Genomic DNA, 27,337 nt, shown 5'->3' on the forward strand with positions numbered 1-27,337 from the left:
GCATTTTCAATTGCAATAGATGAGAGTACCGATGTCACAGATATTGCTCAACTGGCCATATTTATTAGAGGTGTTGATGAAACTTTGACCATCACCGAGGAGCTGCTTGAATTGGTACCCATGAATGACACCACAACAGCAGACGACATTTTCAGCGCTCTCGTTGGAGCGCTGGACAGGGCGGGAGCGGACTGGTCGCGTGCCGTGAGCCTGCTACCGACGGTGCGCCATCAATGGTCGGGAGAAAGGCAGGCGTTGCTACAAAATTCCGTGACAAAGTACAGACCGCAAATGGAGGACAAGACTTTAGGGCATTTCACTGTATTTTGCATCAGGAGGCGTTATGTTGCAAAACACTGAAAATGGACCTTGTTATGAGTGTGGTTGTGAAAACTGTCAATTTCATCAGAGTGCGCGGTCTAAATCACCATCAGTTTGACACATTTCTCCGTGATAATGACATTCATGCTGGTTTACCATACCACAGTGACGTGCGGTGGTTAAGCAGAGGTGCAGTACTCAAGCGCTTCTTTGAGCTACGAGAGGAAATTGGACAGTTTATGGAGAAGAAGGGACGCCCAGTAAAGGAACTTAAATGCAAGGAATGGGTGCAGGATCTTGCGTTTCTGACTGATATTACACAACACTTGAACACACTTAACACTACATTGCAGGGCCGAAACAGAGTTGTCACTCAATATTACGACAGCATAAGTGCGTTCAAGATGAAACTGTCACTGTGGGAGACGCAGATATCCAGCGGTGACTCTGCGCATTTCTCTTGTCTCACAGCTGTTCGTCCGGAGGCACCGGACCGTCCCGATAATCCATCCATCCATTTTCTGAACCGCTTAGTCCCCACCGGGGTCGCGGGCGTGCTGGAGCCTTTCCCAGCCGTCATCGGGCAGTAGGCGGGGGACACCCTGAACTGGTTGCCAGCCAATCGCAGGGCACACAGACAGACAACCAATCGCACTCACACTCACACCTAGGGACAATTTGGAGTCTTCAATCGGCCTACCAAGCATGTTTTTGGAATGTGGGAGGAAACCGGAGTGCCTGGAGAAAACCCACGCGGGCCCGGGGAGAACATGCAAACTCCACACAGGGAGGGCCTGAGGTGGAATCAAACCCGCACCCTCCTAACTGTTAGGCGGACGTGCTACCCAGTGCGCCACCGAGCCGCCCCCGTCCCGATAATGATTTGAAAAAATATAAAGGCAACATAACAGATTTGCTGCGAGAGTTTGAGCAGAGGTTTCAGGTATTCAGTGAACTTGAGAACAAATTTGGCTTTTTTCGCTCGCCATTTACAGTGAAGCCTTCTGATATGCCAGCTGACATTCAACTCGAGCTTATTGACTTGCAGTGCGATTCCGCTATGAAGGATAAATTTGGGTCCGTGGGATTGGATACGTTTTATCAATTTTATCTCGTGCCAGGTTACCCCAAATTAACAGCCATGGCTGCAAACGTTCTATCCATGTTTGGGACTACTTATCTTTGTGAACAGTTTTTTTCCGTAATGAACAATACTAAAACAAAGCAGCGCTCAAGGTTAACAAATAAACACTTGAATGATATTGTTAAATGTGCTGCTACTCAGGATTTGACACCCAATATTGATACACTTGTGAAGGCAAAAAGATCCCAAGTTGCAGGAGCCAGCAGCAGCAAGTAGACTGCAGGAGTGCAGTGAAAGAGAAAAAAAGTGTGATGACACGAAATTTGTTTGCACTCATTAATACAGATAATTAAAAATAAGATTAATCTTGTTTCATATTAAAGACAGTTAATATTGTGCAGTATATTCTCAGCTTCAGTAAGCCCAGCCTAGTAGTTTGATCGGATGTAGTATAAGCATGCACTGTTATAACTTTTATTTTGTATTTCTTTTTTTATTTATTTCAAAGCAGTACGACAATTAAGGCGAGAATATTTTTTTTTCATAGGTCCAACTTGAGCTTGTTAAGTGTGGTGAGTTGGTTCAGGTGTAAAACTGCATTCACTTCATTGTTAAAATAAACCAGTGAACCATGAAATATTTTTTTTTCATTGTTTGTGGAAAAAATGTGTTGTGCTTAGAAAAGATTCCTTGTCATCCGTGATTATAATATGTGGGGTAGGCTACAATTGTAGGCTGAATGATAAAACATAGTACTGAAAAACAAAGCAAAATATTTGGAGTTGACATTCTTTTACTGATCCGGCCCACCTGAGAACAGAAAGTCTGAATCCGGCCCCAGAGCCAAACTGAGTTTGACATGCCTGCTCTAAGCAATCAGGTAAGCTGTTTAAAATTATACTTTACATTGCTACATTTGGTTATTCTTACAGACTGTGAATAACCACATTACTTGTTTTTATTGCACAAAAGCAAACAGAACATAATTATTTATCCTCCCCCAATACTGCCCCCAGGTGTCCACAACAAGAAACTGTTGAAAATAAACTAAAATAATAAAGGCCTGCGATTAAGTAAAGCAATTAACTAAACAAATTTGTAGTAAGTGTCATTATTACTAATTGGAGCTACACAATTGCAGCGTAGAAGGGTGATTTTTATCTTAGGTTAGATGAGCGAAGGGCACCATTGCCTACAAACAAAAAGGTCGATAAACAGTTTCTTACTCTAAGTCCTCCAAGCATGCTTTCGTTTTGTTTTTTCCCGGTATAGGTACAAAGAAGTATTGTACAGGATGGTGACGATAATCATTTCCTACATTTTATTCTCATTTCCTCAAGCAAAAGGCCCGCCATTGCATTGCACAGAATGTCATGTGACACATTCCTGAAACTGATTGCCTGACGCGAGGCGAAGCGAGTGAAGTTAGTCCGCGGAGAGGCGAAAGCATTTTTGTGTTGCGTGTCGACGCTTCCCACATCCAAAAAGATGTCAGAAACAGGTGTGAAGCAGTATATGTATTGTGCCACATTTCACTGTTAGTAACATTAACGCAGTTATAACAATCAACATAGTAATTGAGTAGGTCATCCGAAACTGAAAAACTATAACAGTGTTAGTAACGCCGTTACTTCAAACGCCGTTAGTCACAACACTGGCGTTCAGTAGCATATTTTAAGTAACTGTTGGAATATAAAAATATACGGGTTAAAAAAAATCCCTCTCAGTAACTCATAGTAATGTTCACAATCAGTGAACAGAGTTCATTTGTGAGGAATGTTCTGAGGTGAAAAGAATGTCAGACAGAGTGATGAATTTGAAGCTGGAAATCCCAGGTGTGATGTTCAATATTGTCATTGTTTATGCCCCACAAGTAGGACGTGAATTAAAAGAGAAGGAGAAATTCTAGAGTGAGCTGGATGAGGTGATGCAGAAGTGAGTGGGTAGTGACTGGTGCAGACTTCAATGGACTTGTTGGTGCAGGCAACAGAGGTGATGAGGAAGTTATGGGCAGGTTTGGTATCCAGGATAAGAACGTCGAAAAAAAGATGATGATCACCTTTGCAAAAAGAATGGAAATGGCTGTAGTGAATACTTTCTTCCAGAAGAGGCAGGAACATTTGGTGACCTACAAGAGCAGAGGTAGGAGCACACAGGTGGATTACATGTTATGTAGACGATGCAACCTGAAGGAGATCAGTGACTGCAAAGTGGTGGCAGGTAAGAGTGTAGCCAGACAACATAGAATGGTGGTGTGTAGCATGACCTTGGTGGTGAGGAAGAGGAAGATGAGGACGACAAAGGCAGAAGAGAGGATGAAGTGGTGGAAACTAAAAAAGGTAGTTTTGTGTGACTTTCAGGGAGGAGTTGAGACAGGCCCTGGGTTATCAGGAGGCACTTCCAGATGACTGGACAACAAGAGGTAACTTGATCAGTGAGACAGGCACTTGGTGTGTCTTCTGGAAGGAAAGTCGATAAGGAGACTTGGTAGTGGAATGAGGAAGTGCAGGAGTGCATACGTGGCAAGAGTATGCTAGCTAAGAAGAAGCGGGACACCGAGAGGACTTAAGAGAGTAAACAGGGATACAGGGAGATACAGCGTAAGGCGTAACCAGAGGTGGCAAAGGCCAAACAAAGAGCATACCTGCCAGATTGGAGAGTGAGGATGGTGAGAAGGATTTATACAGGTTGGCGAGGCAGAGAGAAAGAGATGAGAAGGACGTGCAGCAGGTTAGGTTGATTAAAGATAGAGATGGAAATGTTTTGACAGATACTGGAAGTGTGATAGGAAGATGGAAAGAGTACTTCAAAGAGTTGATTTTTTTAAACACTTTTTAAACACACGCCTGCTTTCCAAATCCTCTGAATATGACGCTGAGCGCGCGCATGCAACTTCTTTGGTCGACCATGGCAAGGCCTGTTTTGAAAGGAACTTGGCCTCTTAAACCGCTGTATGGTCTTAGCCACCGTGCTACAGCTCAGTTTCAGGGTGTTGGCAATGTTCTTATAGCCTAGGCCATCTTTATGTAGAGCAATCATTCTTTTTTTTAGATCCTCAGAGAGTTCTTTGCCATGAGGTGCCATGTTGAACTTCCTGTGACCAGTATGAGTGAAAATGCCTAATTTAATACACTTAATCCCCAATCACACCTAACACCTCAATGCTCTTAATGAGAACGTGGTTTGTTCTTTTTGCCTTTTAAATATTTTTCTCATGTAATCTGCCAAATTTTAATCATCCTTAGTTTCCCACTTGGTTTTAAAACATGGTAATCTATATTGTCGCCCCAACAATTTTTCATACGGGGTTAAACCCACAGTACTTGTAATATTTATGTACAGTTTGACCAGGTCTAAACATTATGTCCATGATCTTCCAGTTTCTTCCATGCACTTCTTCACACTTTATACTAATCCTGCACTTCAGCGATGGTGTGCACAATGATTTTTAAGTCTTTATGGAATATTGTGCTTATTCTCCCCATTACTTGATTTACAAAGTGTCCCCCATTATCATGAGAATTTATCTCCGAAATCCTATATCTCGGTATTATTTCTTTACATAACGTTTTTGCCACTGTTAAGGGATTCAGTGTTGTTGTTGAAGCCAATTCAAACCATTTTGAGAATGCATCTATTATGACCAGGCAGTATTTATGTGGATTGTGTTTAGCGCATGGTAAACAAGCTCTACAATTTTTTTTTTTTGTTTGTTTTGAAAATGTTTTGAATATGAATCAAATCCGTAAGTTGTATAAAGCTGACTGACCTGCCCCACTATCCCTCCTCTTGAGCCATGTGACACGCACCATGGCTCAATATTGCTGCCCATTTGCATAGGTTTTTTGGTAGGATAGGTTTGTCTTCTGGTCATTTATAGATACCATTCTCTACTCTTGCCCCTCTTTCCGTCCATAATTGAATTTCAGTCTATGGACTTTGTCGCTACACATCTTTAAAAATGTGTCAGTGATTTAATCTGCTTCTTGTGTGTATAAAATTTGAAGTGTCTTTTGCGCTGCAGCTTTGTGGTTCTGTCTGCAAGCTTGTTACCTCTTGACAGCTTATCAGTCTTGTGTGTGTGCACTGCACACGTGCATATAGCTACTTTTCGTGGCAATTGGACCGCTTCCACAACTAGTTTAGCAAGTAAATGGATGGCCTCCCCGAATGGGGAGCGACTCAGGTAGCAAATGATTAGACATTTTCACTTTCTTGTAGTTTCTTTAGTTACTTTTCAATCATTTTCTCATCATTTTTCACAAGAATCTTAGGAATTTGAATAAAAATCAAAATGTATGTTTTATTTTACTCAATTGTATGATTTAGAGAATCCATATGTAGTACATAGGCATCAATGTTGATTGGTCACAGGCTGCCCATTTCCTACAACAATCATGATGCCGGCCCATCGCCCGCATGAGCATAGCACAGGCCCACGCGCACAGCCCAGACCCGCGACTATGCGCGAGTGCAGGCACGCTCATCAATCTCACCCTCTCAAAGGGCAGGCCAACTTTGCTGTTGCGCCCTTCGTCCTGTTCACATTCGACATCTTTCACTGTCTTCTACACAACATTTGTTGTCTCTTATTCTCATCCTATCAAGCCACCATTCTAGTCACTTTCTGCCACACACGTCTTATTTTCTCTATTGCACACACGCTTTATTTTCTCTACTGCCACACCTTGCTCATCTTAGTTTCTCTAACAAACTTAAACACACCATCATCCACTTCTCAATTTCCCTATTATCGCCCAACAGCCTCCTGAACGTTCTCCATGACTTATTTCTTTCATAGAACACACATCTCACTCACACACACTCATATACACACCCACTCATGAGGATCCTCTGCGCGCACACACACACACACACACACACACACACACACACACACACACACACACACACACACACACACGCACGCACACACACACCAGCACAAAAGGATAACACACAACAAAAAAGACCAAATAGAGCCCACTAAGAACTTGTTGCCCGTTTTGTCTGATTTATTCTCTATTTTACTTTTGGAAGCTATTTGTAATTCTTTTCCATTTATTTTGAAAAATTTTAACTTCAGTGTTTCTCTATCTTACTTTATCCTTCTAACACAACTATCTCCTGTATATTTAAGCTAATTTCTCTTTCGTTTTGGCAGCCAGGTTCTATCTGTCAGGCAGGGGACAAGACGGAGGACTCGGATGCAGAGTCGTTTCTTTCTGGGATTTATTCCAGCAAGCACACTGAGCAAAAGTACAAATCAAATCGCCTCTTGCGAGGGAAAACACGTGGCAAAAAGTACAAACAAAAGGTGTCGCACTGAGGCGAGTCAAAAGGCTAAAAGTACAAATCAAAACGCCTCTTACGAGGGAAAACACGTAGCAAAAAGTACCAACTAAAGGAGTCGCACTGGGGCGAGACAAAAAGGCGATGGAGACCAAGGCACAAACAAAAGCGTCGCTCGGTGGCGAGACAAAAAGGAGGGTTCTTACAGAGAGTTCGGACATCAAGGGATCGCTGGTGGTCGGGACGAGGCAAGACACACTGGCACAAGACAAGGGGAAGACACGGACTAAATACACACAAAAGGGCGGGGACACAGGTGATGACAATTAGTGTCGATTACGCAGGTGCACACAATCGGGATCAGGGAAGACAAGACAACCAAACACCAAGGAAGGAAACACGAACTGAAACGGAAGGGATGACAAAATAAAACCGGAAGTAAAGTTACGACAATTGACGAGACAAAAAAACGAAAAAATAAACGCGACCGCATGACAGAACCCCCCCCCTAGGGCCGGATCCCAGACGGCCCAGGAGCCCCAGGGTGAGCCGCATAAAAGTCATCAAACAGTCCCGGGTCCAAAATATAACTAGGCGGCACCCATTGCCGCTCCTCCGGCCCGTAACCCTCCCAGTCCACCAGGTACTGCCAGCCCCGGCCTCTTCTGCGCACGTCCAATAGTTGTTTTACGGTGTAGACCGTCCCACCTCCCACAGTCCGCGGAGGCGGCGCAGGATCCGGCACCAATGGACTGTCCACCACCGGCTTGACCTTCCCGACGTGAAAGGTGGGGTGGACTGCAAGGGACCTGGGCAAGCGGAGACGCACCGCGGCCGGGTGCACGACCTTGGCGATGGGGAACGGACCCACGAAGCGAGGCGCCAGTTTCCTGGAGTCCCCCCGGTGGGGAAGATCCTTGGCGGACAGCCAGACACGTTGCCCTCGCTGGTACACGGGCGCCGGACGTCTCCTCCGGTCCGCCATCCGCTTGACCCGTTCCGTCTGCCCGTTCGCCTCCGGATGATAACCTGATGTGAGACTCACGGTTGCCCCTATGAGCCTGCAAAACTCCCTCCAAAACCTGGATACGAATTGGGGCCCCCTATCGGAGACAATGTCTTTCGGGAACCCATGAACCCGGAATATGTGGTCCATCATTACTATGGCTGTTCGTCTAGCGGACGGGAGCTTGGGCAAGGCGATAAAGTGAGCCATCTTTGAGAATCTGTCTACTACTGTGAGTATGGTGGTCCGCCCATGCGAGACCGGAAGTCCGGTGACGAAATCCATGGATATCTCTGCCCATGGACGCGAAGGAATGGGTAGGGGATGCAGCAACCCCATACGGGCGCCGTGGGAGTTCTTGTTCCGGGCGCAGACGGGACAGGCTGCCACGTATTCTTTGATGTCAGCCCTCATGGAGGGCCGCCAGAATCGCTGCTGGATGACAAACAGGGTTCTGCGCATGCCTGGATGACAAGAGAGTCTGGAGGTGTGAGCCCAATGGATGACTTGGGATCGGAATTGATCTGGGACAAAAAGTCTGTTTTCCGGGCAGCCACTAGGGGGTGGCTTGTTTCCATTGGCCCGCTGTACCCGGCCTTCGATTGGCCAGGTCACTGTCTCACCAGGCAATGAGGAGGCAGGATGGATTCGGGTTTCTTGAGTTCTGGATCTGAGTTGTAAACACGGGAGAGGGCGTCAGGCTTGGTGTTTTTGGATCCCGGTCTGTAAGATAGAGAAAAGTTAAAGCGATTGAAAAAAAGTGACCAGCGGGCTTGGCGGGAATTCAATCTTTTCGCTGACTTGATGTATTCAAGATTTTTATGGTCTGTCCAAACCAAAAAGGGCTGCTGAGCACCCTCCAGCCAATGTCTCCATTCTTCCAGTGCCAGTTTAACTGCCAACAGTTCGCGATCCCCCACATCATAATTTTGTTCGGCGGGCGTCAGCCGTCGAGACAGGAACGCGCACGGGTGTAGTTTGTTGTCGCTCTTGGCTCTCTGTGATAGGATGGCCCCGACTCCTTGATTGGAGGCGTCCACCTCTACCACAAACTGTCGCGACGGATCAGGAAGCGTGAGGATGGGAGCGGTGCTGAAACGGTTCTTTAGCTCCTGGAAGGCCGCCTCTGCTGACCAGCGAAAGGGGACCTTAGGAGACGTGAGTGCGTGCAAGGGAGCCGCCGTGGCACTGAAGCCCTTGATGAACCGCCGATAAAAATTGGCAAAGCCCAGGAATTGCTGCACCTTTCTGCGTGAGTCGGGGGTAGGCCATTCCTTAACCGCGCTGACTTTCGCCGGGTCCATCTCAACCTTGCCCGGGGCCACGATGAAGCCGAGAAAAGATACGGTGTCCTTGTGGAATTCACTTTTCTCGGCCTTTACGTATAGTTTGTGTGCAAGAAGACGTCGCAGCACCGTCTCGACGTGAATCCTATGGGTCCTCAGATCTGGGGAATAAATCAAAATATCGTCCAAATATACATATACAAAACGGTCCAAACAGTCTCTCAAAACATCATTGATCATGGCCTGAAACACAGCGGGAGCATTGGTGAGACCAAATGGCATGACTAAGTATTCGAAGTGTCCTCGATGGGTGTTGAACCCGGTCTTCCATTCGTCCCCTTCTCAGATGCGCACTAGATGGTATGCGTTGCGCAAATCTAACTTTGTAAACACCCGGGCTTGCTGTAGTTGGTCGAACACGGTCGACATCAGTGGGAGCGGATACCGGTTCTTGATTGTGATCTGATTGAGAGGACTATAATCAATACAGGGGCGTAGGGTGCCGTCCTTTTTGTCCACGAAAAAGAACCCCGCCCCCGCAGGCGACGATGATGGTCGAATCAGTCCTGCTTGCAGGGAGGAGTCTATATATTCGTTCATGGCTTGCTTTTCAGGGCCCGAAAGAGAATAAAGCCTCCCCTTAGGTATAGTTGAACCCGGCAGGAGTTCAATGGCGCAATCATACGGACGGTGGGGAGGTAGGGAGGTAGCCTTGGCCTTGCTGAATACCTCGGCCCATGGGTGGTAACACGCAGGGACCCCGGTTAAGTCGGGGGTTTGCGCGTCTCGAGCAGGAGGCACAGCGCGCGCGTTAGACCTGACACAGGAATCATGACAGTCGGGACCCCATCCCGTTATTTCCCCTGATCCCCAGTCTATGACGGGGTTGTGGCGTTGAAGCCATGGATACCCGAGAATGAGAGGGTTCATTGGAGAGGTCACGACATGTAGCCTTATATTCTCCTGGTGGGGACCTATCGACAACGAGACTGGTTCTGTTATGTGAGTTATTTCAAAAAGTGCCTGTCCATTGAGTGCCTTAGCTTTCACGGGGGTGTTCATCAGCTCAGTCTTTACCCCCCACCGGCGAGCAAATGCCCAGTCTATCAGGCTTTCATCTGCTCCTGAGTCTATTAGTACTTCGAGTTCTATTTCTCTTCCCAAGTGTGTAATCCTGCCCTTGGGAAGCACTCGCTCCGGGGACGGAGCCGCAGAGAAGGCGCTCACCTTCAGGGTCCTCCTTACTGGACAGGAGAGAAGGAGGTGTCCGAGCTCACCGCAGTAGTAGCATCTTCCCTCTCGGCGTCGCCGTAACTTCTCCTCCTCGGTCAACTTAGCTCTGCCCAACTGCCTCGGTTCTGGCTCCTGGCGCTGCCGATCCCCGTCCAGCCTGGAGTGGTGAACGTCAGGGCCGGCTACTGGGACGAAGGCGGGGGTGGTCCTGCTTCGGTGCTTCCTCCACTCTTGCAGCCGGTTGCCAGTGCGGATAGCCAGAGCGATGAGGGCGTCGAGGTCGGTGGGAAGGTCTAAGGGGATTAGCTGATCCTGTATGGACCCAGAGAGGCCCCGGAGGAAGACGTCATATAGTGCCGTCGCGTTCCAACCGCACTCCGCGGCCAGCGTGCGGAACCGGATGGCGTAGTCTCCGACGGTGTCTTGTCCCTGGACTATCTGACAGAGTTGGCGAGCCTTTTCTCGGTCAGCGGAGATTGGATCGAACACCGTTCGCAGAGCCTTGATGAAAGCGGGGAGAGAGTGACAGGAGACGGAATCCCTGGCCCATTCCGCGGTGGCCCACGTGCGGGCCCTTCCCGTCAGGTATGAAACCATGTAGGCCACCTTGGAGCGCTCGGTGGGGAAATCTGCTGGGGCCCTCTCAAAATGCATCCCGCATTCTGTAATAAATGCCCGGCTAAGGCCGGGTTCACCGGCGTAGCGCTCTGGAGGAGCCAGTCTGGCACCGTCGGTCATGGGAGCTATGGCAAGGGGAGTAACTGAGGAAGCAGTGGGTGTACTGGAAGTCGCTGCTGGTCCCGCGTTCAAGAGCGAGAGCACGTCCTGCATTTGCTGACCCAGCTGTGCTACTTGGGTGGCGACCGCTCCTCTGAATTCTTCTTGGCACTTAGCGATTCCTCGGATTTCTTTCCCCAAGTCGCCCACTTGCTTCTGGTGCTGGGCGAGCTGTGAGGCATGGGAACGCACTGCGGCGCACAGGTGCTCCGACTCTGCCGAGTCCATGACTGGCCAGTGTGTACTGTCAGGCAGGGGACAAGACGGAGGACTCGGATGCAGAGTCGTTTCTTTCTGGGATTTATTCCAGCAAGCACACTGAGCAAAAGTACAAATCAAATCGCCTCTTGCGAGGGAAAACACGTGGCAAAAAGTACAAACAAAAGGTGTCGCACTGAGGCGAGTCAAAAGGCTAAAAGTACAAATCAAAACGCCTCTTACGAGGGAAAACACGTAGCAAAAAGTACCAACTAAAGGAGTCGCACTGGGGCGAGACAAAAAGGCGATGGAGACCAAGGCACAAACAAAAGCGTCGCTCGGTGGCGAGACAAAAAGGAGGGTTCTTACAGAGAGTTCGGACATCAAGGGATCGCTGGTGGTCGGGACGAGGCAAGACACACTGGCACAAGACAAGGGGAAGACACGGACTAAATACACACAAAAGGGCGGGGACACAGGTGATGACAATTAGTGTCGATTACGCAGGTGCACACAATCGGGATCAGGGAAGACAAGACAACCAAACACCGAGGAAGGAAACACGAACTGAAACGGAAGGGATGACAAAATAAAACCGGAAGTAAAGTTACGACAATTGACGAGACAAAAAACCGAAAAAATAAACGCGACCGCATGACACTATCTTTGTCATACGAGAATCCGATTCAGTTTGATCATGCCCTAGTCATAATTGTTTATGTTTACCTGGGCAGTTACGTGCCAAGTGACCCTTTTCTCCGCAATTCCAGCATTCTAATTGACTAGGTCGCACAACTCCTCTTCCTCGGCCTCTAAAGCCTTCTCTGTTAGACATTGCTCGCCCTCTCTGGCCTTTCTGTCCTCTGCCTGCATTTTGGTAAAAAGTGTCACTATCCTGGTCTACCAGAAAAGTGTCTTTTGATGCTTTCATTTGTTTTTGTTTTTGTTTGTCTATTACTACTCTTTCCGCATGGAGGGTGTGATTTATGTATTTCTCCAAAGTTCCGGTGTTCATTCCTATATAATTTGTGATCACCGTAATTTGTATTGCTGGCTTGGACCCGACGTGGATGGCATTTTTTAATTGTTGCTGATAAGCACCTTGGGGTGCTTTATCTTCTACCAGTCCACTGTGTATTTTAAATACTTCTGTCATGCGCACTTGATATTCATCAAAGTCAAAGTCAAGTCAAAGTCAAAGTCTCCTTTATTGTCAATTCCTCCGCATGTCAAGACACACAAAGAGATCGAAATTACGTTTCTCACTATCCCAGAGTGACAAGCCAGAGTTCACAACGGACATACAAGTAAACAGCACAGGAAAAATAAAACAAGAAGATGAACAATAAGAGTGACAGCACGCTAGCCGCTCCCGATGCACAGCAGAGTCCGGAAAGATGACAGTCAACCAGGCCACTGTGAACACGAGCACACAGCAGGCACGCACTGTCCGGTTCGTGGATCCTATCAGGCGAACGCAACCCATCTTGTCGTCCCGCCAACGAACGTACGCCAGGAGAATGGAAGGCACGGCTGGGCGAGCTGGGTTGGCCGCAAGCCTGGCCCGACGTCTCCGCGCTGGCCCCTCTTCCGCTGCCTCGCAGACCCGCTGCCGACGCATCTCAACAATGCTCCAGGACGGAGCAGTCCGAGCTCACGACGCAGTCCTACCGGGGGAGGAAGAGCAGGCCAGTCCGGCGTCGCTCCATGACGAACCAGTCCGAGCGCCCTTAATCTCTCCGCACCAAAGTCCAGAACGCCATAAAACCCACTTCCGCCGATGTTGAGCAGAACATGCCCGCCGCACTAGTAGCACGACGTATCACACGAGATGAACATATACAAAACTGCCGGACAAACACTCAGTAAACACTCACCTGTACCAGGCTGTCAGCGAACAGCGCACCCTGAAGTCTGTTTTCCCGAGGCTTCACCAGCATGTTCCCTTTCCGACACGTGGAGGCAGCTTCCTGGACCTAGTCTACTCGGCGCAAAAGGGAGCTTTCAAAGCCACCCCCTCCCCCATCTGGGGCTTTCTGACCATCTCACCGTTTTGCTTTTGCCCGCATACAGACAATTGGTTCGAGTGTGGCCTGAGGGTGCCTCCGATGCACTTCGTGACTGCTTCGACACCACTGACTGGGACTTATTTAAGCAGGCAGCCACCTACAACGATTGGACGGACATAGAGGAGTATACTGACTCTGTTACCTCTTACATCACAAAGTGCATCGATGATGTGACTTGCTCAAAATCCGTCGTCACTCGCGCGAACTGGAAGCCGTGGCTGACGGGGGCTGTCCTCAGACTGTTGAGGGCCAGGGACAAGGCTTTCAGAGCGGGGGATGAGGCTGGCTTGAGGACAGCGAGGGCCGACCTGTCCCGAGGCATCAAAGAAGCAAAGAAGGCGTTCTCGTGCAAGGTCTCCACCCACTTCAAGGACAGCAAGGACGCACGTAGCCTTTGGCGGGGCATTCAGACCATCACGGACTACAAGCCCGAGCCGAGGAGCTGTGAGGGCGACGTCCGTCTGCTGAACGATCTGAACCGCTTCTTTGCTCGCTTCGACGCCCAGAACAGCACTTGCCCACTGAAGTCCACTCCCCCCCTGCACGAGCAGCCCCTGCGCCTCTCTGCCGACGGTGTGAGGAGGGCGCTTGCCGCTATTGACACCCGTAAGGCGGCGGGCCCTGACAACATCCCGGGTCGAGCGCTGAAGGACTGTGCTGGGGAGCTGTCGGGTGTCTTCACGGACATCTTTAACGTTTCCCTGCAGCAGGCCATCGTCCCCTCGTGTTTCAAGGCTGCCACCATCGTTCCTGTGCCAAAGAAACCTGCACCGTCCTGCTTCAATGACTACCGCCCTGTGGCACTGACGCCCATCGTCATGAAGTGCTTTGAGCGGCTGGTCATGGAGCACATCAAGTCCGTTCTCCCCCCCACCATTGACCCTTTCCAGTTTGCGTACCGTGCCAAGCGGTCCTCTGAGGACGCCATCTGCTCTGCCCTCCACTCGGCCCTCACCCACCTGGAGAGAAAGGACTCATATGTGAGGTTGCTGTTTGTGGACTTCAGCTCTGCCTTCAACACCATTGTGCCGCAGCGACTCATCTGCAAACTCGACGAGCTGGGCCTCAGTACCTCCCTCTGCAACTGGATACTGGACTTCCTCTGTCAGAGGCCTCAGGTGGTGCGTGTTGGCGACAAAATCTCCGCCAGCATCACGCTGAGCACGGGAGCCCCCCAGGGCTGCGTGCTCAGTCCATTGCTCTTCACCCTGCTGACGCATGACTGCACTGCGACCTACAGCGACAACCGCATAGTGAAGTTTGCTGACGACACGACTCTGGTGGGTCTCATCACGAAGGGCGACGAGACTCGGTACAGGTCGGAAGTTGACCTTCTGACCACGTGGTGCAGGGACAACAACCTCCTGCTGAACGTCGATAAGACCAAGGAAATGATTGTTGACTTCCGGAAGGGTCACACAACACACCTGCCGCTGATCATCGACGGTGCTGTGGTGGAGAGGGTGAGCTGCACCAAGTTCCTGGGGGTGCACATCAGTGAGGACCTCTCCTGGTCCGAAAACACCTCGTCACTGGCAAAGAAAGCTCAGCGCCGCTTGTACTTCCTGCGGAAGCTCAGGCGTGCATGTGCTCCTCAGGCAGTCCTGTCTACATTTTACCGTGGCACCATTGAGAGCGTCCTCACCAGTTGCATCGCTGTCTGGGGTGGTAACTGCACTGAACAGAACTTGAAGGCCCTGCAGCGCATTGTGAATACGGCTGGTAGGATTATTGGTGCTTCGCTACCCTCCCTGAAGGACATTTACACCTCCCATGTCGCCCGCAAGGCAACCTCGATTGCCAGAGATGTGAGTCACCCGGCTCACTCTTTGTTTGACCTTCTGCCCTCTGGGAAGAGGTACAGGAGCCTGCGCTCCCGCACCACCAGACTCGCAAACAGCTTCTTTCTCCAGGCTGTTAGGGCCCTGAACTCGCTACCCCCTTCTGCGTAGCGTGCGGCACTGCTGCGCTACTTTCGGGAATGTCTGCTGTACGCGCACTTGCTCCTTTTTTTTTTTTTTTTCTGCTCCTCCTATTTATTTATTGTTGTTTATTATTGTTGTTGTTGTGTTATTTATTCATTATTTATTCAGCACGCTTTTGTTATACTTGTTTACTTGTTGTCTGTTGTGAGCCATGTCTTGTCACCGTGGGATAGGGGGGAACGAAATTTCGGTTTCTTTGTGTGTCTTTTGGCATGTGGAGAAATTGACAATAAAGCTGACTTTGACTTTGACTTTGACTTTGAAAACACCGAACGGGACAGAGAGTGGCCGCTGCGTGTGCACGCGCCGCCATCTTGAACCGGAAATTATCATTTTGCTTTATTCTCCCTATTTCTGTATAATTTGCTCTCATTTATTTCGACCAAACCATTTCTAGCAGGCTTTTCTGCCTAGTGGCTCTGTCTGTCAACCCATAAGGAGGAGGTGATTCCTCAATTTTGTGTGTGTCATGTATTTGTGGATACAACTTCGCTATGATCTTTTGTTTCGAATTTGTAGCCTGTGTTTTCTCCTCCCGCTCTTGTACTTCTTCTAGTTCTCCCTCAAATTTGTATTTTTTGATCCATTTATCTAGATTTTTAATTCGATCAGGATCCTGTCTTTCAATTGTTTTCCAATCTTTACATTTTACTGTATCCCGGAGATTATTTTTGCTCTTCCAGTTCCCCATTTTAATCAATTTGGTCCCAACTGTAAAACCATAGGTGTTTCTAAAGTCGGGTGTTCCCAGTGGGATAACGAAAAGATCCTGTGGTGATTCTCACTTTGACCAGCGTTCTGGTGGAGAACCCTTGCCTATTGCGTCCGCAGAGCCACGTTATGTGTTCCCCACTGCTTTAATATGGAATACTATATATCTAGTGATACGTATTCCCATTCACACTCTCAATCACACAGTTTTACGGAATTTACATTTTCAGCTTTCCTGTGGCTCCGCAACCTACTTACTTGGACATCACTGTCCTACGCGGAATTTCAGTTATGCAGGGTCTGTGGACTTGCGTTGTCCTACTTACACACCTAGGGTTTTACAGGGCATGACGAGCCCTCGGCCGCACCACACTTTTAAACAAAAACAAACTCACCCTCTGGTTCTCTTCACCTCTGCGCCTCGGATTGCCTTCAACCTTCAGATCCCAGCTGACGAGCAGACAGCCACCCCTTGAAAATGATTCTAGGACCCCACCTAGGGAGGTCCTGCCACGCGCGGCCTTTCCGGATCTCCACTGACGCCCGCTGGAATCCTCAGGTGTATTGGCATCCGGCTCGAAGGACCAATAAAATGTCAGGTTTAAGTACCATACGACATTATTTTATACACTGAAAGAAGAGGAGAAGACAACCAGTATTCCTTTTGCTCGCGAGGAGAATTACGTAGAAGGCCCAGTTACAGTCCTCCACCAATTCTGGACTCCTCTTCCGCTATCTCCTCTTTTTTATTTTGGGTTGCCCTGGTTACAAGAGGCGTTGCTACACTAAAGGGAGGGGAGATTGTGGCTGTAGTTACGCTGATTAGCTAGCTAGCAATGTTGTGTGGTGCGAGGCCGCATGGCCTTGGCCGATTTGTGACCCCAGGAATGCAGAGTCTGTTCTTAGGTGGTTGGCAGCCTCGTTCTCGGCTGCGATCTCCAAACTTGGATGCCGTGTCCCTGTAAAACAATGCTCTAGACCAGTGGTTCTTAACCTTTTTGGAGGTACCGAACCCCATCGGTTTCATATGTGCATTCACCGAACCCCATCAGTTTCATGTGCACATTCACCGAGGGGGGGACATCAGAATCAGAATCAGAAAACCTTTATTGTCATTCTACATAGTACAATGAAATTGGAGACCTCCATCCAGTGCATGAGGTAGATACGAGTAACATAGTCAAGTAATCGACTAATAGAAAAGTAGATGAATAATCGGAAACAGTAGTGCGGACAAAGTGCAAATCAGTACCAGCAAATCAGTGTGATTTCTGCTGTTGCCTTTGCAAGACCAGTTCAGATATGCGTTATCGCGAATTTACACGGCATTCAGGTGTGTTCGGCCATCCGCGGACGGGGGGGGTGAGGAGGGGGCGGGGGGGTGAGGAGGGGGCTCACCGAACTCTGCCGAACCCCTGAAGCCGACTCACCGAACCCCTAGGGTGCGATCGAACCCAGGTTAAGAACCACTGCTCTAGACTTTCTTGCTACGTTTCATACAATAATAATGATGAGTGAATAATCAGATACCTCTTGTGCATACACTCCAACAAACGTTAAGTAGATGTGATATAACTTGCATGAAGTCTACTTAAACAACCATCGAGTAAATATGGGATAACTTAAAAACTGTCCCGGTCAACAACAATTTATGAATAGAAACTACAAGGTATAAAAGAGAAAGAACTTCTCTTGAACTAAACAAAGAACAAAGGTGTTCTGTTCATAACTAGTGAGGGCCTCTCACAGATAAGAAAAGGAAGGGAGTATAAGAACTCCTTAAAGCTAGACAGATATGTTGGCTTAAGCGAAGATATGAGACCTCCGGTTCAGGCCGACCAGCGCTTCTGCAAAACTAATTATTCTAACAGCAACCATGACTCACTTTCGCTATGCATAATGTCCCCCCGCGTTAGTGTAGTGTGGTAATTCTGAATGTAAACACATTGCATTGCTTGGCAAGGAAAACCACTCTTCGAATTGACTTGCAATACATCCATGCCCTCTAGCGGCCAATAAGAAACACCACGTGTTAGAAATTTTAATACAATTATGTTTACATTTCTAAATAATACATGTTATACATCTACTTCAAGGATTTTTGTTTTTCGCTGGCAGTTCTGGAACGCATCTCCCGCGAAAATGAGGGCTCACTGTAGGTCGTAATTCACTCATGCATTTGGTTGGGCATGGCATATTTTATATGAGATAAATACGCTAAAGATGCATAAAATATAGCTCCAGGGTTTCTCCTGGTATTCTCTCGCAATTCGTGCTATATCTTGTAAAATGGTTTGTAGCATTGAGCAGATGACATTTCTACTGCGGGTATGAATATTTCTATTTGTGCTACATGTGATATTTTTGATTTCCATTTATGTAATAGTTCTTGATGCAAAGTTTGGATACCCCTGATATACTGCATTATGTGTGGTGGGGTAGGCATTCATAAGCTTTTGCTACAGCCTCCTCCCTTTGGGCTCTTATGTGTATGTGAGTATTGTATGTGGATGGATTCTATGGAACGTACTATGCCCAAATAAACCAATCTAAACTAAAATCAGTTGTGATTTATTGGATGCATCCAATTGAACCAAATTGAATCGTTGGACTTCTGTGCTCGACACGGATTTTCAATAATGAACACCATGTTCAAACATAAGGGTGTCCATGTGTGCACTTGGCACCAGGACACCCTAGGCCGCAGTTCGATGATCGACTTTGTAGTCGTGTCATCGGATTTGCGGCCGCATGTTTTGGACACTCGGGTGAAGAGAGGGGCGGAGCTGTCAACTGATCACCACCTGGTGGTGGGTTGGCTCCGATGGTGGGGGAAGATGCCGGTCCGACCTGGCAGACCCAAACGCTCTGTGAGGGTCTGCTGGGAACGTCTGGCAGAATCTCCTGTCAGGAAGAGCTTCAACTCCCACCTCCGGCAGAGCTTTTCCCACGTCCCGGGGGAGGCGGGGGACATTGAGTCTGAGTGGACCATGTTCCATGCCTCCATTGTTGAGGCGGCCGACCGGAGCTGTGGCCGTAAGGTCGTTGGTGCCTGTCGTGGCGGCAACCCCCGAACCCGCTGGTGGACACCGGCGGTAAGGGATGCCGTCAAGCTGAAGAAAGAGTCCTATCGGGCCGTTTTGGCCTGCGGGACTCCGGAGGCAGCTGACAGGTACCGGATGGCCAAGCGGAACGCGGCTTCGGCGGTTGCTGAGGCAAAAACCCGGGCGTGGGAGGAGTTCGGTGAGGCCATGGAGAATGACTTTCGGACGGCTTCGAGGAAATTCCGGTCCACCATCCGGCGTCTCAGGAGGGGGAAGCAGTGCAACGTCAACACTGTTTACAGTGGGGATGGCGTGCTGCTGACCTCGACTCGGGACGTTGTGAGTCGGTGGGGAGAATACTTCGAAGACCTCCTCAATTCCACCTACACGCCTTCCATTGAGGAAGCAGGGCCTGGAGACTCTGAGGCGGATTCTCCAATCTCTGGGGTCGAAGTCACTGAGGTAGTTAAAAAACTCCTCGGTGGCAAGGCCCCGGGGGTGGATGAGATCCGCCCAGAGTTCTTAAAGGCTCTGGATGTTGTGGGGCTGTCATGGCTGACACGCCTCTACAACGTTGCGTGGACATCGGGGACAGTGCCTCTGGATTGGCAGACTGGGGTGGTGGTTCCCCTCTTTAAGAAGGGGGACCGGAGGGTGTGTTCCAATTACAGGGGAATCACACTCCTCAGCCTCCCTGGTAAGGTCTATTCAGGGGTGCTGGAGAGGAGGGTCCGTCGGGAGGTCGAACCTCGGATTCAGGAGGAGCAGTGTGGCTTTCGTCCTGGCCGTGGAACAGTGGACCAGCTCTACACCCTCGGCAGGATCCTCGAGGGTGCATGGGAGTTCGCCCAACCAGACCACATGTGTTTTGTGGACTTGGAGAAGGCGTTCGACCGTGTCCCTCGGGAGGTTCTGTGGAGGGTGCTTCGGGAGTACGGGGTGCCGAGCCAACTGATAAGGGCGGTTCGGTCCCTGTATCACCGATGCCAGAGTCTGGTCCGCATTTCCGGCAGTAAGTCGGATTCGTTCCCAGTGAGGGTTGGACTCCGCCAAGGCTGCCCTTTGTCACCGATTCTGTTCATAATTTTTATGGACAGAATTTCTAGGCGCAGCCGAGGCATTGAGGGGGTCCGGTTTGGGGACCTCAGCATCGCGTCTCTGCTTTTTGCAGATGACGTGGTGCTGTTGGCTTCTTCAGGCCGTGATCTCCAGCTCTCGCTGGAACGGTTCGCAGCCGAGTCTGAAGCGGTCGGGATGAGGGTCAGCACCTCCAAATCCGAGTCCATGGTCCTCGATCGGAAAAGGGTGGAATGCCCTCTCCGGATCGGGGATGAGATCCTGCCCCAAGTGGAGGAGTTCAAGTATCTTGGAGTCTTGTTCACGAGTGAGGGGAGGATGGAGCGTGAGATCGACAGGCGGATCGGTGCAGCGTCGGCAGTAATGCGGACCCTGTACCGGTCCGTTGTGGTGAAGAGAGAGCTGAGCCAAAAGGCAAAGCTCTCAATTTACCGGTCGATTTACGCTCCTACCCTCACCTATGGTCACGAGCTATGGGTCGTGACCGAAAGAACGAGATCTCGGATACAAGCGGCCGAAATGAGTTTTCTCCGCAGGATGTCCGGGCTCTCCCTTAGAGATAGGGTGAGAAGCTCGGTCATCTGGGAGAGACTCGGAGTAGAGTCGCTACTCCTCCACGTTGAGAGGAGCCAGATGAGGTGGCTCGGGCATCTTATCAGGATGCCTCCTGGACGCCTCCCTGGGGAGGTGTTCCGGGCATGTCCCACCGGTAGGAGACCCCGGGGACGACCCAGGACGCGCTGGAGAGACTATGTCTCTCAGCTGGCCTGGGAACGCCTTGGGATCCCCCGGGATGAGCTGGATGAAGTGGCTGGGGAGAGGGAAGTCTGGGAGTCCCTCTTAAAGCTGCTGCCCCCGCAACCCGACCCCGGATAAGCGGAAGAAGATGGATGGATGGATGGATGGATGGATGGATGAATCGTTTTAATATTTTATATAGAGATATGCATTGAATAATCGTTTACTTGTGATATACTATACTTGTCTTGATCTAAAAGAATTGCACATTTAGTACAGTTCGTAGATGAATGTTAAATGACAAGAAATTCATTGCATCACACTCTCCCAAACTAATGCATATGATATTGAATAGAATCATAATCCCACTGAATCAAATGTAATGAAATTTTTGTTCTTCTTTGATGGATCTGCATGGCGCAGTTGTAGTGGTTGTCTCCCAGCCCACAGGCTGTGGGTTTGATCCTTGGCTCTTTTGATCATGTCAAAGTGTTCTTCAGCCAGATATTGAATCTACAGTTGCTCCTCATGCTGCACCATCAGTAGGTGAATATGAATTCAGTGTGATGCGCTTTCTGTGTCTTAATAGATGAAAAGTCACTATACAAGTGAAAGATCGCGGGTAATTGGTTCCAAGCCCACCCGCGATAGGTGAAAATCCACGATGCAGAGAAAATATCCATAAAATACTTTTATGAGCCTTTATTGTATTTTATTGTATTTTTAAACACTATATATTGTACTTTTAAATGTTTTTTGTATTCTTAAACACTTTAGTTAACATTTTAAAGCCAAGCTGATTTTCATAAACATTTTTTTAAATAAATAGGAAAATAAATAAGAGTAAACATAGTAAATATACTATACAATATCCGCACAAGACTTATATGAACCTTTATTGTAGTTTTATACACTCTATTGTTTTTTAAACACTTTTTGTATTTTTGAACACTTTTATAATGTTTTTAAAGTCAAACTGACTTGCAGAAACATTCTTATTCATTTAAATAAATAAGAAAATAAATATGAGTAAATATATTGTTATAATATCCACACAAGACTTTTATAAACCTTTTTTGAAGTGTAAACGTGTCTGGCTCCTCTCTGCTCTTGCGTGCTGGCCGACTGACGCGCCCCCGCGGCCCAGCGCGAGTGCATCCGCACAAGACTTTTATAATTTCATTTGTATACAGTCTATTGTACTTTTAAATACGTTATTGTATTTTAAACACTTTTTAAAACATTTTAAAGTGTCACGGCTCCTCTCTGCTCTTGCATGCTGGCCAACTGACGTGTATCACGTTCCTGCGTCACCAGACTCCCAGCCAAGCCCCAATCAAGGAATTGCCAGCACCTACTACAGCTCGTTAGGTCCACTACTTAACCTCTGTGCATTCTGCCAGTGGTTGTCAGTTCGTCTCCTTACCCTGCCCGTGACACCACTGCCTTTTTGTCCCCTGAACGATCTGATCTCTGTTGCCAACTGCTTCCGTAAACTGACCGACCACGCCTGATCGCCGCCTGCCCTGACTACTTGCTCGTCCTTTGACCACGCTCCTGATTGCCGCCTGTCTCGACAACCTGCCTGCCTCCGACTACGACTACGCGCTGTGGTCTGCTGCTCAGCCACGCCGGACCGCAAGTCCAGTGTTCCACTTCCCCTTTCCCCCTTTTCAATATAGGATCGTGCGCACTTGGTCGTCCTGTCTCTGTTCCGTGACAACGTGCCCCTGCGGCCCAGCACAAGCGCATCCGCACAAGACTTTGTGCAAACACTTTGTTGTAATTTTGAACATTTAAACATTTTAAAGTGTAAATGTGTCACGCTTTGCCCTTGCGGTGCTGACCGGCTGACGCACCCCGGCAGCCCAGCGCGAGGGCATTGCTCAGAAGCGCGCCCTGCGCTTCGCTCATTGTCGGCCACTGTCCCATATCATGGACGGCGGTGCTTTTTGTTTCCTACGTGCGCGGTTACGCTCACTGCCGTTGTCCCGACTGTTTCTGCACGGCGGTGCATTTTTCTTGTGTCATGTCTCCGCTCTCGCCCTGCTGGCGTATGGCATCACGCGCCCTCCGCACTAGACCTCTGAGGCGCACGTCGCCAATACGGAACTGCTGATCATTAGTCCTCACAGTTTGTTCTCGTTTGCTGACCCGCTGTGTTACGAGATGCCTGCACGACACGAGCTCGCTGACCAGCTCGTCAATTTAAAGTGTACACGTGTAACGGCGCCACTCTGCTCTTGCCGTGCTGACCGGCTGTCGCGCTCCAGCTGCCCAGCGCGAGGGCATCCGCACAAGACTTCAATAATTTTATGATGGGCAAACAGGACGACCCGATTGGGAGTGACAAGCAGACATGCAATGCTACTCCGCTTGGCGATCAAGGAGTGGAGACGTGATTGTATGTGTGTAATGAAGTGCAAGACTGAGGTGCTACTGATATGTTGACGCAGACAGACTGAATAAATTGCGGGAGGCTGAGATAAAGTGTAGTTAGAACTGCTAAGCCAATCAGCTGCAAGGACACAGATCAACATGTTCCCATTGGTCATTAGTGTCATATGGGCAGACAAAGCCCTACGCTCCAAGTGACACCGCAAAAAGCCACGACCATCGGGGATTCGCTGATGGTGTAGGGGTGCACTTGCCTGTCTTGTTGCCTGGCTTGTGTGCTTCATTGCATATGACACTGTGAATGTGTGTGTGTGGCAGACTTAAAAAAAAAAAAAAATCTGCGATGCACCAAATCTATCCGCAATATTTGTTTTAAAAAAAATCTGCGATACAGCGAGGCCGCGATAGATGAACCGCGAAGTAGCGAAGGATTACTGTACCGTATATAACTTGTGTTGGTTACCACATTCTCATGTTGCATGCGCTATTTCAAGGTCTTTGCATTTGTCTCACCATTCTGGTTGGTATCACAAAAATCTAAAAAGGTCCAAGTAAAGATAAAATACACTCTGAGTTAGATGCTTATTTTCTTGTCAGTCTAAAATCATTACTGAATGCCTTGTGATGTCACACGAATTCCAAATTTTCTGTTTTACTTTGGAGTTTCACTGTCATTGTTGACTTTGATCACCATGTTGCTCTTGCTTAATCTTCCAGAGAAATTACTGTTACTCTAGGCCAGTGGTTCTCAAATGGGGGTACGCGTACCCCTGGGGGTACGTGGAGGTACTCCAGAGATTTTACAAAAATATATACCGGTATTAAAAAAACAAAAAAACAAACAAAAAAAACTGTTAGCCTGATTGTCTTGAGAATTATAAAAAGTTTGATGAAATACAAATGTATGTTTTATATTCAGTATTCAATTTTAATCCTTAATAAACGGACTCGCCACAAACCAATAGCAGTCACCTGCGGTTGCCTTGATGACGCACTGTAACATGCGATGCTGTTGAAAACACGGAGAAACAAGTAAAAATTAAGGCAAAACCAGAGCCGACGAAGTACCGACAGTACATGGAAGACTATTTTTTGATGTGATTTACGTCCACAAGTTGTAACCCATCCAAAGCGCTGTGCTTTTTTTGCGGGAAGAAATTAGCCAACGCTAGAATGAAGCCAGCACATCTCCAGCGGCATCTCACCACAAAACACAGATGCCATGTTGGTAAGCCACCGGAGTTCTTCAGGAGGAAACTTTCTGACTTGAAGTCATCCCAAGACACAATGCGAAAAGCCTCCACCACATCAGCCAAAGCCTTGAAGGCTTCTTATGTGGTTTCTTTGCTCATAGCTAAAAAAAACTTTCACCATAGCTCCATGTTTCTCACTAAAATGTAGTACAAGTGAAAAAGACTCATTCAAGCTTCAACACTGTTCAATACTTGTCAAATCAAAATCAAATGTTCAATGCAACAATTCAATTTTAAGAGGAAAAAATGTTTCTTTTTTATCCCAAAAGAGGTAAAGTTGATTATTTCTATGAGCAAATCTTTATTTATTAAGTTATCAATTTATTTTGTAAACAAGATATTATTTATTTATAACTAAATTAATTTATTTTGTGAACACATTTTTAGTTATGTATATTTTTATTTCCTTGCAAGAGATTATTACAAGAAAGATTAATATAAATTAGCAGTGTTCTGCATACAGTATTTGAGTTTTGATAGGGTTTATGCCTTCTTGGTGGTCACTGTTTACTGTTTATATTTTTTTGTTTCTATATGTAATGTTTGAAACATAAATGCGTCTGTCAGGTACATTGCTACAAGTTGTTTAACTTTAATAAATCAAACACTGATGGGACAATCCTGTACCTCTTTCTTTTCAACCAGAAATGTGTTGCGCTGGTCAGGGGGTACTTGGCTGAAAAAATATTTCAAAGGGGGTACATCACTGAAAAAAGGTTGAGAAACACTGCTCTAGGCAATTGTTCACTTCCTAAATATTGTTAACAATGGTTGGTTATTTGTTAATGTCACAATGTCTTTTATGTAGCTTATATGTGGGACCTTTACTTCAATAATTTTTCATGATATTCTCTTCTCTGCTTTTTTGTTTTAGACATCTGTCCATCACACAAAGGAGGCCCTGATTGTTGTGCCCCACAAAGCATCCTTGTCTTCCCTCGTAATTAGGCCAACACTGTACTTTCCATGTGAAGAGAAGGACCGTCAACTGTCAGATCTTCAAGATGGAGAAAGGACTTCAAGAAATGAAAGTGGTTACAAAATGCGTTTAAATTCTAACCTACCATCCTTCTCATCATCATCTCCTTCCCTTCTATTCTCATATCAGCCTGGATCACGGTTAAACAACACTTCAAACTCAATTTTTTTATTTTTAGATGTTTTTAGTCCCCTGCCTCAAACATGGATTTGGAATGACAGACTTTTAAATGCTGCATCAAAACATACATCCACAACAACAGCCTCACTTTCTGATACTCTTGTGAACTCAGACCACAGTCCATTTTTAGACCAAGCTAATTACATGGCTGAGAGGATACAGCCAATTGAGGTGGAAAACTGGGAGGATGAAAAAAGAGACAACCAAGATGTTAATCTCAGCTCTCTAATTTTGGGTAGGTATGTGGAGGAATGGGATAAAACCATTTCTGACCAATCAAATGTGGATACAATTGATTTGGAGGAGCATGACAGGAATTCAGCGATGCTGCCAGAAACCTGGGACACCAAAGAGGCACACATTCAAAGCACCTCCTGCTCTGATGATGAACAGCAACAAGATGTACAGTTTCCATACATGAGGCGCTAATTTTTTGTCATATAGGACATATTGTACTATACACAGAGTTGCCAAATGTTACAAATCGACAATATTGTAACACAGGTGTCAACACAAAATAAGACACTAATCAGAGGCTGTGAATAAGCTACGCTTTTGATGGAGACCATGCTAATTGCCAAGCTTTTGTGACATGTTGTTTTATCCTATTTCGTAATACAGTAATCCATTTATTGCGGTTTAACTACATCGCAGATTTTTCTTTCCAAATTAAAAAAACAATTAAAATTCTAAATAAAACTTCTAATTTGGAGAATTATGGCATGAAAGTTGCCCACACGCCAGCAGAAGGCAGGGAGTGCCCACACAATTGCAGTGCATACACTTGTACCTTTTTATTAATTTTTTTTTACAATAATAAGAGTTCTAAAAACATATTTACAGTGTTGTACCTTGTTATAGAAAAATTGTTATAATAATAAAAGAGTTCTTAAAAACATGTTTATAGTATTGTAATGCCCCTCAGTGCGTCAAGGATGTTCAGACGGTTTGATCGCCGCTTTTATTATAAGAGGGTCCACAGCACCAAGTACCTGGGCGTCCACATCTCTGACCGGATCTCCTGGTCAGAGAACATCACCACCATCGTCAAGAAGGCTCAGCAGCGGTTACACTTCCTGAGAGTCCTCAGGAGGTACAACCTCAACACCGACCTGTTGCTGACCTTCTACCGATCTTCCATCGAGAGTCTACTGACCTACTGCATCGTAGTATGGTTCGGCAGCTCCACCGCCGCTGACAGGGAGAAGCTGCAGAGAGTGGTGAAGGCAGCCCAGAGGATCATCGGCCGCCCTCTCCCCTCCCTTACGGACATCTACACTACCCGCTGCCTCAGCAGGGCTAAGGCCATCTCAGCGGACAGCTCCCACCCTGGCTCCGCCCTGTTTGACCTGTTGCCCTCTGGAAGACGCTACAGGCAAATGAAGACCAGGACAAACAGACTCAGAAACAGTTTCTTTCCCCAAGCCATAGCCGCCCTCAACTCCAGCCGACACTGATGACACTTTCCTCCTGCACTATTACTGCACTTTGTCCGCACTACTGTTTCTGATTATTTCATCTACTTTTTCTACTAGTCGATTACTTGACTATGTTACTGTGTCTACCTCATGCACTGGATGGAGGTCTCCAATTTCATTGTACTATGTAGAATGACAATAAAGGTTTTCTGATTCTGATCTGATTCTGATAACAAAAAAAGCAACAGAAAAACACATGCAAACAGAAGTTGCTGGTAGCCACAACTCG

At 47.5% G+C, this 27,337-nt stretch overlaps 1 long non-coding RNA gene across 1 annotated transcript in view; it reads left to right on the plus strand.

The window, feature by feature from the left end:
- The window catches only part of LOC137840575 (uncharacterized), a 79,953-nt gene extending 53,425 nt beyond the window's left edge, over nt 1–26,528 (plus strand). The window contains exon 7 of the long non-coding RNA XR_011087319.1: nt 25,346–26,528. This is a non-coding gene — a long non-coding RNA (uncharacterized lncRNA). The remainder of the gene's footprint in view (nt 1–25,345) is intronic.
- The last annotated feature ends 809 nt before the right edge of the window (nt 26,529–27,337 follow it).

Source organism: Syngnathus scovelli, chromosome 8 (assembly GCF_024217435.2).
Source record: "Syngnathus scovelli strain Florida chromosome 8, RoL_Ssco_1.2, whole genome shotgun sequence".
Lineage (NCBI taxonomy): Eukaryota > Metazoa > Chordata > Actinopteri > Syngnathiformes > Syngnathidae > Syngnathus > Syngnathus scovelli.